The following is a 7946-nucleotide window of genomic DNA, read 5'->3' as shown; positions in this document are numbered from 1 at the left end:
TTCATTCCCAAAGGCCTCGTGGATTTAATTGGATTCTCTTCTCTTCCGTGTGTGTTCGTTAAAAAAATTGTTTTGTTGAGGTGTAACATACATACAGTTAAGCATACAAATCTTAAGTATATATCTCAAATAATTTATGCACACTCACACACACACACACACACACACACACACACTCTTATGTAACTACCACACAAATACAGAACATTTCTAACACTTACAGAAAGTTGACTCTTTCTATTCTCTGTGAAGTGGCAGACCAGATTCTGAGCATTTGTTGGGTGTCCATGTGCTGTGGACTCAGTTGTGTCCTCCCATAATTCCTGCGTTAAAACCTTAACCCCCATGTGACTGTATTTGGAGATAGAGTCTTTAGAGTGTAATTTAGGTTAAATGCAGTTGTAAAGGTGAGGCCCTAATCTGACAGAACTGATGTCCTTGTAAGAAGAAAAGACACAACACCTCTCTCTTTCTCCCTCCTCCCCCTCCCCTGCACGCAGCACAAAGATGGGGTCAGGCAAGCACACCGTAAGGATGGCCCCCTACCTCCATGCCAAGAGAAGAGGCCTTATAATGAAACCTACCTTGCTGGCACCTTGATCTTGAACTTCCAGCCTTCGGAGCTGGGAGAAATAAATTTCTGTTGTTTACAGCACGGAGTCTATGATATTTTGTTATGGCAGCTCAAGCCCATTAACATACCATGGGACCTATACAAAGAACAAAGAGGAGAAAGATGCTTTGAATAGAAAACTACCCTTGGCAGGATCTCAGGCAACTGACTTCACAATACAGGCTGGTGGCCTGTGCCCAGCATGGGGTGGGCAGAGGGGCTAGGGGCACAGCCTGAAGGCCAGGCGGCCCCTCAGGCCACCAAGTCCAGTCCAGTTCTAGGCTGGCTTGGACATATTGCAAGGAGACATTTGATAAAGTTGGAACTGTAGTTAAATGTCAACCACCAGCCTCTCATTCATCTGTCCCTTAGGAAGTGCTCCAAGATGTCCCAAGAATCCAATAGGGCTTTCATTTTTTTTTTTTTAATTTTTTTTAACGTTTATTCATTTTTGAGACAGAGAGAGACAGAGCATGAACGGGGGAGGGACAGAGAGAGAGGGAGACACAGAATCGGAAACAGGCTCCAGGCTCCGAGCCGTCAGCCCAGAGCCCGACGCGGGGCTCGAACTCACGGACCGCGAGATCGTGACCTGAGCCGAAGTCGGACGCCCAACCGACTGAGCCACCCAGGCGCCCCAAGGGCTTTCATTTTATTTTCCTGAGCCAAATGGGAGGCTGGTGGGGAGCCCCATCTGAGCACTGACTCGGAGGAGAAACTAACCCGTCACCATCCTTCCTTCCTTCCTTCCTTCCTTCCTTCCTTCCTTCCTTCCTTTTCTTTCTCTCTCTCTGTTTTAAGATTTTATTTTTAAGGAATCTCTACATCCAACGCAGGGCTCGAACTCACAACTCCAAGATCAAGAGTCACCTGCTCTACCGATGGAGCCAGCCAGGCGCCCCAGGCAATTGTATTTCCGTCACTAGAGTTTTCATGTCTTTTTTGTTGCCGCCATGATTTCTCTTCCTGTTTGTTACTTCCGTGCTGAGAGGCAAACCCTTCGCCCCCGTGCAGCAAGACCGGCCACGTGGGGCCATCCCGTCTGGGTTGCCATGGTGGGGGGTGTAGGAAGGATACACCCCAAACTCGAGGTAGCAGGTGCCTCGAGGCAGGGGGATACAGTCACGGGGGGACACTCTGGGGACTTTGACTCTCTTAGTAATATTTGTTTTATTTTCCTTACACTTGGGGAGAGGGATGTGAGCGTTCTGTATTATTCTATATGCCTTTTTGTAGGTCATATTTCACAAACGCTTTGTGAAAAGATTAATACAGAAAAAAGTCGACGTATGAATATTACAAATGCAAAACCTCTATGCTGTATGCAGAGACCGCCATCTCCCTAATAGCGCCGAGCATCCTACACCCCCTCACCCAGCGGAGCCCTGAGGCCAACAGAGGCACCTCCTAGGCTGGGCCCATCGATGGGGCTGGAACGTACCTGACCAAGTGGGTCCAGAGTCCCAGGCAACGTGGCCCTGGGTGCAGAGAAAGAAGCTCGGCATTTTGAGTGCACTGCTCAGGCTGCGGGCAGCACGGGCCCCTCCAGGAAGGGTTTGGGCTCCTCGTTCATCTGAAAGGAGGTGCACGGTGGACATGGTCAGGCCGGGCATACAAATCCTGACCCTTGTTTCTTGTCCTTGGGTGACCGTTCAATGTTCTACCACCACGGAAGAAGGGGAGTGTGGACGTGCCGCCCCCCACTCCCTGTGCTGCCCCCTAATAGATTTCCCCTGGGAATCTCTTCTCCCTCTTCATTCCCTTTGCCCACAGTGGTTTTTCAAAACTTCCTCTCAGCTAGACCTTCTGGGGACTTGGCACAGCGCCCACTACCGAACAGCCTGTTTCAAGGGGAGGGGGTTTTTCTGGACCTTATTTTACTTTATTTTATTATTTTTTATCTTGTCTTGTCTTGTCTTGTCTTGTCTTGTCTTGTCTTACCTCATCTCAGGTAGGCTCCACACCCAGCAGAGAGCTTGAACCCAATGCAGGGCTTGAACTCACGACCCTGAGATCAAGACCTGAGTTGAGGGGCGCCTGGGTGGCTCAGTCGGTTAAGCGTCCGACTTCAGCTCAGGTCACGATCTCGCGGTCCGTGAGTTTGAGCCCCGCGTCGGGCTCTGGGCTGATGGCTCAGAGCCTGGAGCCTGCTTCCGATTCTGTGTCTCCCTCTCTCCCTGTCCCTCCCCTGTTCATGCTCTGTCTCTCTCTGTCTCAAAAATAAATAAACGTTAAAAAAAAAAAATTAAACAAAAAAAAAAGACCTGAGCTGAGATGAAGAGCCGAATGTTTAACCAACTGAGCCACTCAGGTGCCCCCTTCTGGAACTTTTCATAGTCTCTTTTGGAAGCAGAGATAATCAGCAAAACCCCCTTCCAATCAAAGCCCCATTTCCCCATTGAAGCAGGCCCCTCTCCGTCCAGTAATCGGCACCATTTGGGGACGGGAGTTTTTCTAGGAACTTATGAAGACACTCCATGTTCCTTCTGTACCAAAGATGGAAAATGTGCCTTTGTGTGAAAGGGGAACACAGATTTCAGTGGGACTTGGAATCAAAAACAGATAAATATATATCCAGATATAGATATAGATCATTTTTCCCAGAAAGAGAAGGAAACAATAAAGCTACATAGTGGTATTACAGGGTTTTTAGGCCTTTGGAAGAGAATCGAACCACGGGGCTCCTGGACCACCTTTAAAGCCACGTTTGTAGAAAGCATTGTCTCTACTCTGTGCCTTACTTTCTTACTCCCGTTGCCTCCCCATTCTGAATTCCGACACCTGTCAGAATGTTTCTATCCATCCACTGAGGCCACTCTCCCCTGGGACCTCCCCAACTCCCTGGCCCCACTACCAACAGACTCTGTTTGGTCCTCATCACTCCTGGCTTTTCAGTACCACTGGAAATTTTGGCCTCTGCTTCCTTGAAACACCTCCATTCCTCAGCATTTGGGACCTACCTCCCCAGGGAGGGACCAAAGGGTTTGGCTCAGCTAGGTCCTCCTTTTCTTTTGCTTTTCTCTTTCTTTTCTTTTTTTTTTCCTTTCATCCTTTCTTTCTTTTCCTTCCTTCCTTCCTTCCTTCTTTTTTAATTTTTTTAATTTTATTTACTTTTGAGAGAGAGAGAGAGAGAGAGAGAGAGAGAGAATGGGTGGGTAAGGGGCAGAGTGATAGAGGGAGACAGAATCCGAAACAGGCTCCAGGCTACAAGCCGTCAGCACAGAGCCCAACGCGGGGCTCAAACCCACGAACCCCGAGATCGTGACCTGAGCCGAAGTCAGACCTTAACCTTCACTGCCTAAGCCACTCAGGCGTGCAGGTCCTCTTCCTGTGTCCACCCCAACCTGGGGGCCTCGGCCACTCGTGTCAGTCTGGGATATTTAGTGAGGGGCTCCCTATCTACCTGCAAATCTAGGTGAACCACCTACATCACGATTGGTAGAACTCAGAGGCTTCCTCCGGTTCCTTCTGATCTCCAGGGATCCTTGGGACTCTTGGGATGTGGGTTTCTCACACGTTGTCACTCTGTCTGCGCTAGGTGGACACTAATAAAAAAGTGCACCCTCTTCTCTGGTTTCTCACGTGTGATCACACCTCACTATGGGGTTATTAGACTTTGCCAAAAGCTTTGGAAGGTGTTCCAAGTCAGGGGTCACGGTAGGCCTTGCACTGCCTCCCGCCATCTTGCTTTCCTTCCTGTCATCAGCTCCCCACCTGCCTTTTCCTTTCGTTTTGCCACAGCAGACACCTCACACTCAGTGTGTCCACACCGGAGCTCATGATCTTCCTTGGAAGCCGGCTTCTCCTCCTGTCTAGTCCCATGATTGGCACCCCCACCCCCACCCCCCTGCCCAGGTCAGGTGCCTGGGTTTTCGCAGACTGCTTGTTCTGGGCCTGCACCTTCTCTTGCCCAGTGGAACAGCTTCTGGGGCCCCTTCCATCCATCCCTCCACACAGGGCGGCTCTGTCGCCACATGCAATCTGATTGTGACACTGCTCGGGGCCAAACTCCCCAGTGGCTCCCGTGACTGCTGACATTCCCGCTCATTCCCCCACTGCTCCCCACCCCTCAGTCCCTGCTCCAGCACCCCCTCTCCATCTCTGGGCCTCTGCACTTCCTGCCCGTGCTGTCCTGTCCCCTTGCTGTCTCAGCCCTGTTCTTCAACTCCCACTTTGGTCTCTAACTTCATCCAGAAATCTTCCCCTGATCCCCCCAGGAGTCAGGTGCCCGTCCCATGATGGGTGGGGTATTAACAGCGTCTTCTGCAGTCAGAATAATATAAACACAAATGATTTCATTAGCATTGTGCACAAACTCTCTTGGGAAGGCAAGGGAGGGGAAAGGTGTGTTTCTGTGTGGGTGTTGGGGTGTGGAGGGGGCGGGGGGTGTGATAAGACAGTGTGATAAGTGGGGTGCCTGGGTGGCGCAGTCGGTTAAGCGTCCGACTTCAGCCAGGTCACGATCTCGCGGTCCGTGAGTTCGAGCCCCGCGTCAGGCTCTGGGCTGATGGCTCGGAGCCTGGAGCCTGTTTCTGATTCTGTGTCTTCCTCTCTCTCTGCCCCTCCCCCGTTCATGCTCTGTCTCTCTCTGTCCCAAAAAATAAATTAAAAACGTTGAAAAAAAAAAAAAAAGACAGTGTGATAAGACCTCTTCCGTGCCGGGAGGTCAGGAATCAGGACACGATGGTTCAAATGTTCAAATGGAAACATCCATGAGTGATCAAGTAAGCCTATTACTGAGAATGATGGAGGTAAATACAAAAAGAACAAACTCAAGAGTTTGAACTTTGAAGGGCTGGACTAGGGGACTGTTGCTGTGTAACCGATATTTACCGTAAAAAAATTAAATTAGGAAACAAAGTGAAACGGATCAAATCAGAACCGCCGTGCTGGGGCCGGGAGGGCAGACCCCGGCCTCACCCGTCTCCGGGCCCTCGCGGCACAGCTGGAAACTAGACAAAGCTTCAAGAAATGCCCAGGAAATAGGAGGAGAACCACCAGATGCCTTGGACGAGAAAGAGCCACTTGAACAACAATCAGGCCGCCTGTGATGCAGGACGGGAGAATCTTGCTGCGTGTAGTTTCTATAAAGAAATGAATGTAGACCCCTCTCTTCGTGGCTTACTGGGCATTCAGGATTTGGGAACGGCTGCAGTCTGTCCCCAAGGCCGTAGTGCCCGAAACCTACAAACTGTCACTGCCCCCACATTTAAGAAGCTGTGTTTCTCTGAGTGTTTCTTCCTGGCTGACGACGCCCCTTCCTGTTCCTCCAGAGAGAGGTGACAAGGAGGTCTTGATAAAGCACATAGGAAAAAGCACCGTTCCCAGATCTGTCTCCGCCAATATGTGGGATTTTTCCAGGCATAAGCGTGGCCATTTTAAACCAAGGAAACGGCATGTTTTGGTTAGGTCCTTCCCGGGCCACGTTTCTACACAGATTTTCAGCAATGTCAATGCATGATATATAATTATAGGATCTTTAAATTAGGAAGAGGCTCCACGAAGATGCTAATGCGGCAGGCTGCATTTAGAAAAGCTCTCAGCCCGGATCATGCAGAACAGGGACCTATTTTACCATTTTATTTCACAGTCACACGTGAAATATGTCTCTTTTAAGCCTTAGAAATTTGTCTATATTTATAAACTCTGCAAAAGGGAGCAGCACACGTGGGGTCTGCCACAGGGATTTCCAAGAACACCTCTTTTGGGGGGTTTGCAACATAGGAGACTTTCTGGAGGTGTCTCCCCAGGGTGTGCCCCTGTATCTGAGAACTCCACACCCACCACCATCCGCAAGACTGGGCCCTGCCATCCCCTGCCCTGCGCGTGAGCACGCGGGCTCACGGAGCCATGGGACGGTGGGGAGGGCAGCCCCGGAGGAAATGCCAAGCGCCCCCCTCTCTGTCCTGTGGATTTGGAACCTGGAGACGGGGTGAGTTAGGAGGGGCACCTGACATGTCAGGGTCATGAAAAGAACAGCCATGGTTCAGCAGAGAGAGGGAGAGAGGAAAGGCAGATGTGAGATCCCGGGTCCGACAGGCCAGCAGGCAGACCAGGAGACAGAGAGGCAGGAAGGTGGCAGGACAAACACACAGGGACACAGTAAGAGAAGGGGCGACAGAAGAGACAGAGCCATAGACAGAGAAGACAGAGGGACAGAAGACTGGCCTGGGCTCCCCACACATCCCCTGCCCCCCAGTCCTGGCTACTCTCGGGCCAGGACCCCGGGGCCGGCCCTGCCATCGGCAGGTGCATCACCATTTTCTCTGAACCTGGTGAAGGGTCGCCATCCCTCTGGGTACAATCCCTGGGTGAGTCAGTCTCCAGACAGTGCTTGGGACTGAAGGGAGCTGGGGCTGCTGTTTTGTGTCTGTTCTGGTCATTTATTTTTATCCTTTTTTTAAGGGGGGGGTGAGGGTGGGGGGAACACTCAGTGCCTCCTTTCCTCTGGAGGGATGGGAATTAAGCATGTCAGTCAGTATAATAAAACTCGCCAAATATGTCTCTTTGTTCAGACAATGGTATTTTTTTTTTTCTTAGTCATTAAGTCAATGCTGCTGTAGGAGTGACACTTAAGTGACTGGGTTTTTATTTTTGTCCCCAAGGTACAAAAAGTACTGCTTACTTTCTTACCGTGTACAGGTTGGGTGGTACGTCCGTGATGATTGTTCCGGAGCTTCGGGGAGCTGGGAATAGGTGACCGGTGTAGAGATCTGCCTTGGTCACCATCTCGGTGGCGTCAAAACCCCCACAACAGCAGGATTTGAGGCTGTTCTGTCTACCGGCTGGTAGCGCATGGTGGGAACGCAATAAATACATCTGAAAGGATGGACAGGGGACGTACACATGAATGTTGTGGCTATAACGTGGCCACAGCAGCAGCGGGGAAGGAAGGAGAGCAGATGGGGGGGGGGCGGGGGTGAGGCGAGGACCTGGGCTTCAGGGATTGCTTTCCATTCCCTTTCCTGCCGCGTGGCTGGTGATGTCGCCCCCTGGACAGGGTTGGGGGGTGCCCTGGCCCTGGCACGCTGGGGCTCAGGGGGAAAGGGGAGAGAGCAAGCTACTGCTCGCCTCTGGTCTGGCTTCCCTGGAAGGACAAAAGGCAGCTCCAGGCTCCTAAGGGCCGAGCCCTGGAGGCTGGGGATCTAGGAGAAGGACCCGGCTGCCCGTCCCACAGCCCAGTGAACACAAACACCCTGGCTGGGCTCTGTTGATGTCATCGCCGTCAAGCCCTCCGCCGCTTAGTGTCCCCGCCTCAACTCTGCCAGGGTTAAGGGGTGCCTGACCTGAGCCCGCCCCGGGGGGGCGGGGCACAGAGTGATCACAGGTTCTT

At 51.5% G+C, this 7946-nt stretch overlaps 1 long non-coding RNA gene across 1 annotated transcript; it reads right to left on the bottom strand.

The window, feature by feature from the left end:
• Positions 1-638: 638 nt before the first annotated feature.
• On the bottom strand, positions 639-7429 carry LOC122221586. Its single transcript, XR_006203316.1, has 3 exons — positions 7247-7429; positions 2055-2186; positions 639-710 (listed from the first exon to the last, which is right to left on the bottom strand). It is a non-coding gene; the product is annotated as an uncharacterized LOC122221586 (long non-coding RNA).
• Positions 7430-7946: the final 517 nt, after the last annotated feature.

The sequence above is a fragment of the Panthera leo genome, chromosome B3 (assembly GCF_018350215.1).
Source record: "Panthera leo isolate Ple1 chromosome B3, P.leo_Ple1_pat1.1, whole genome shotgun sequence".
Taxonomy (NCBI): Eukaryota; Metazoa; Chordata; class Mammalia; order Carnivora; family Felidae; genus Panthera; species Panthera leo.
The sequence above is the reverse complement of the archived record's forward strand: the minus strand, read 5'-3'. Positions and strand labels throughout refer to the sequence as shown.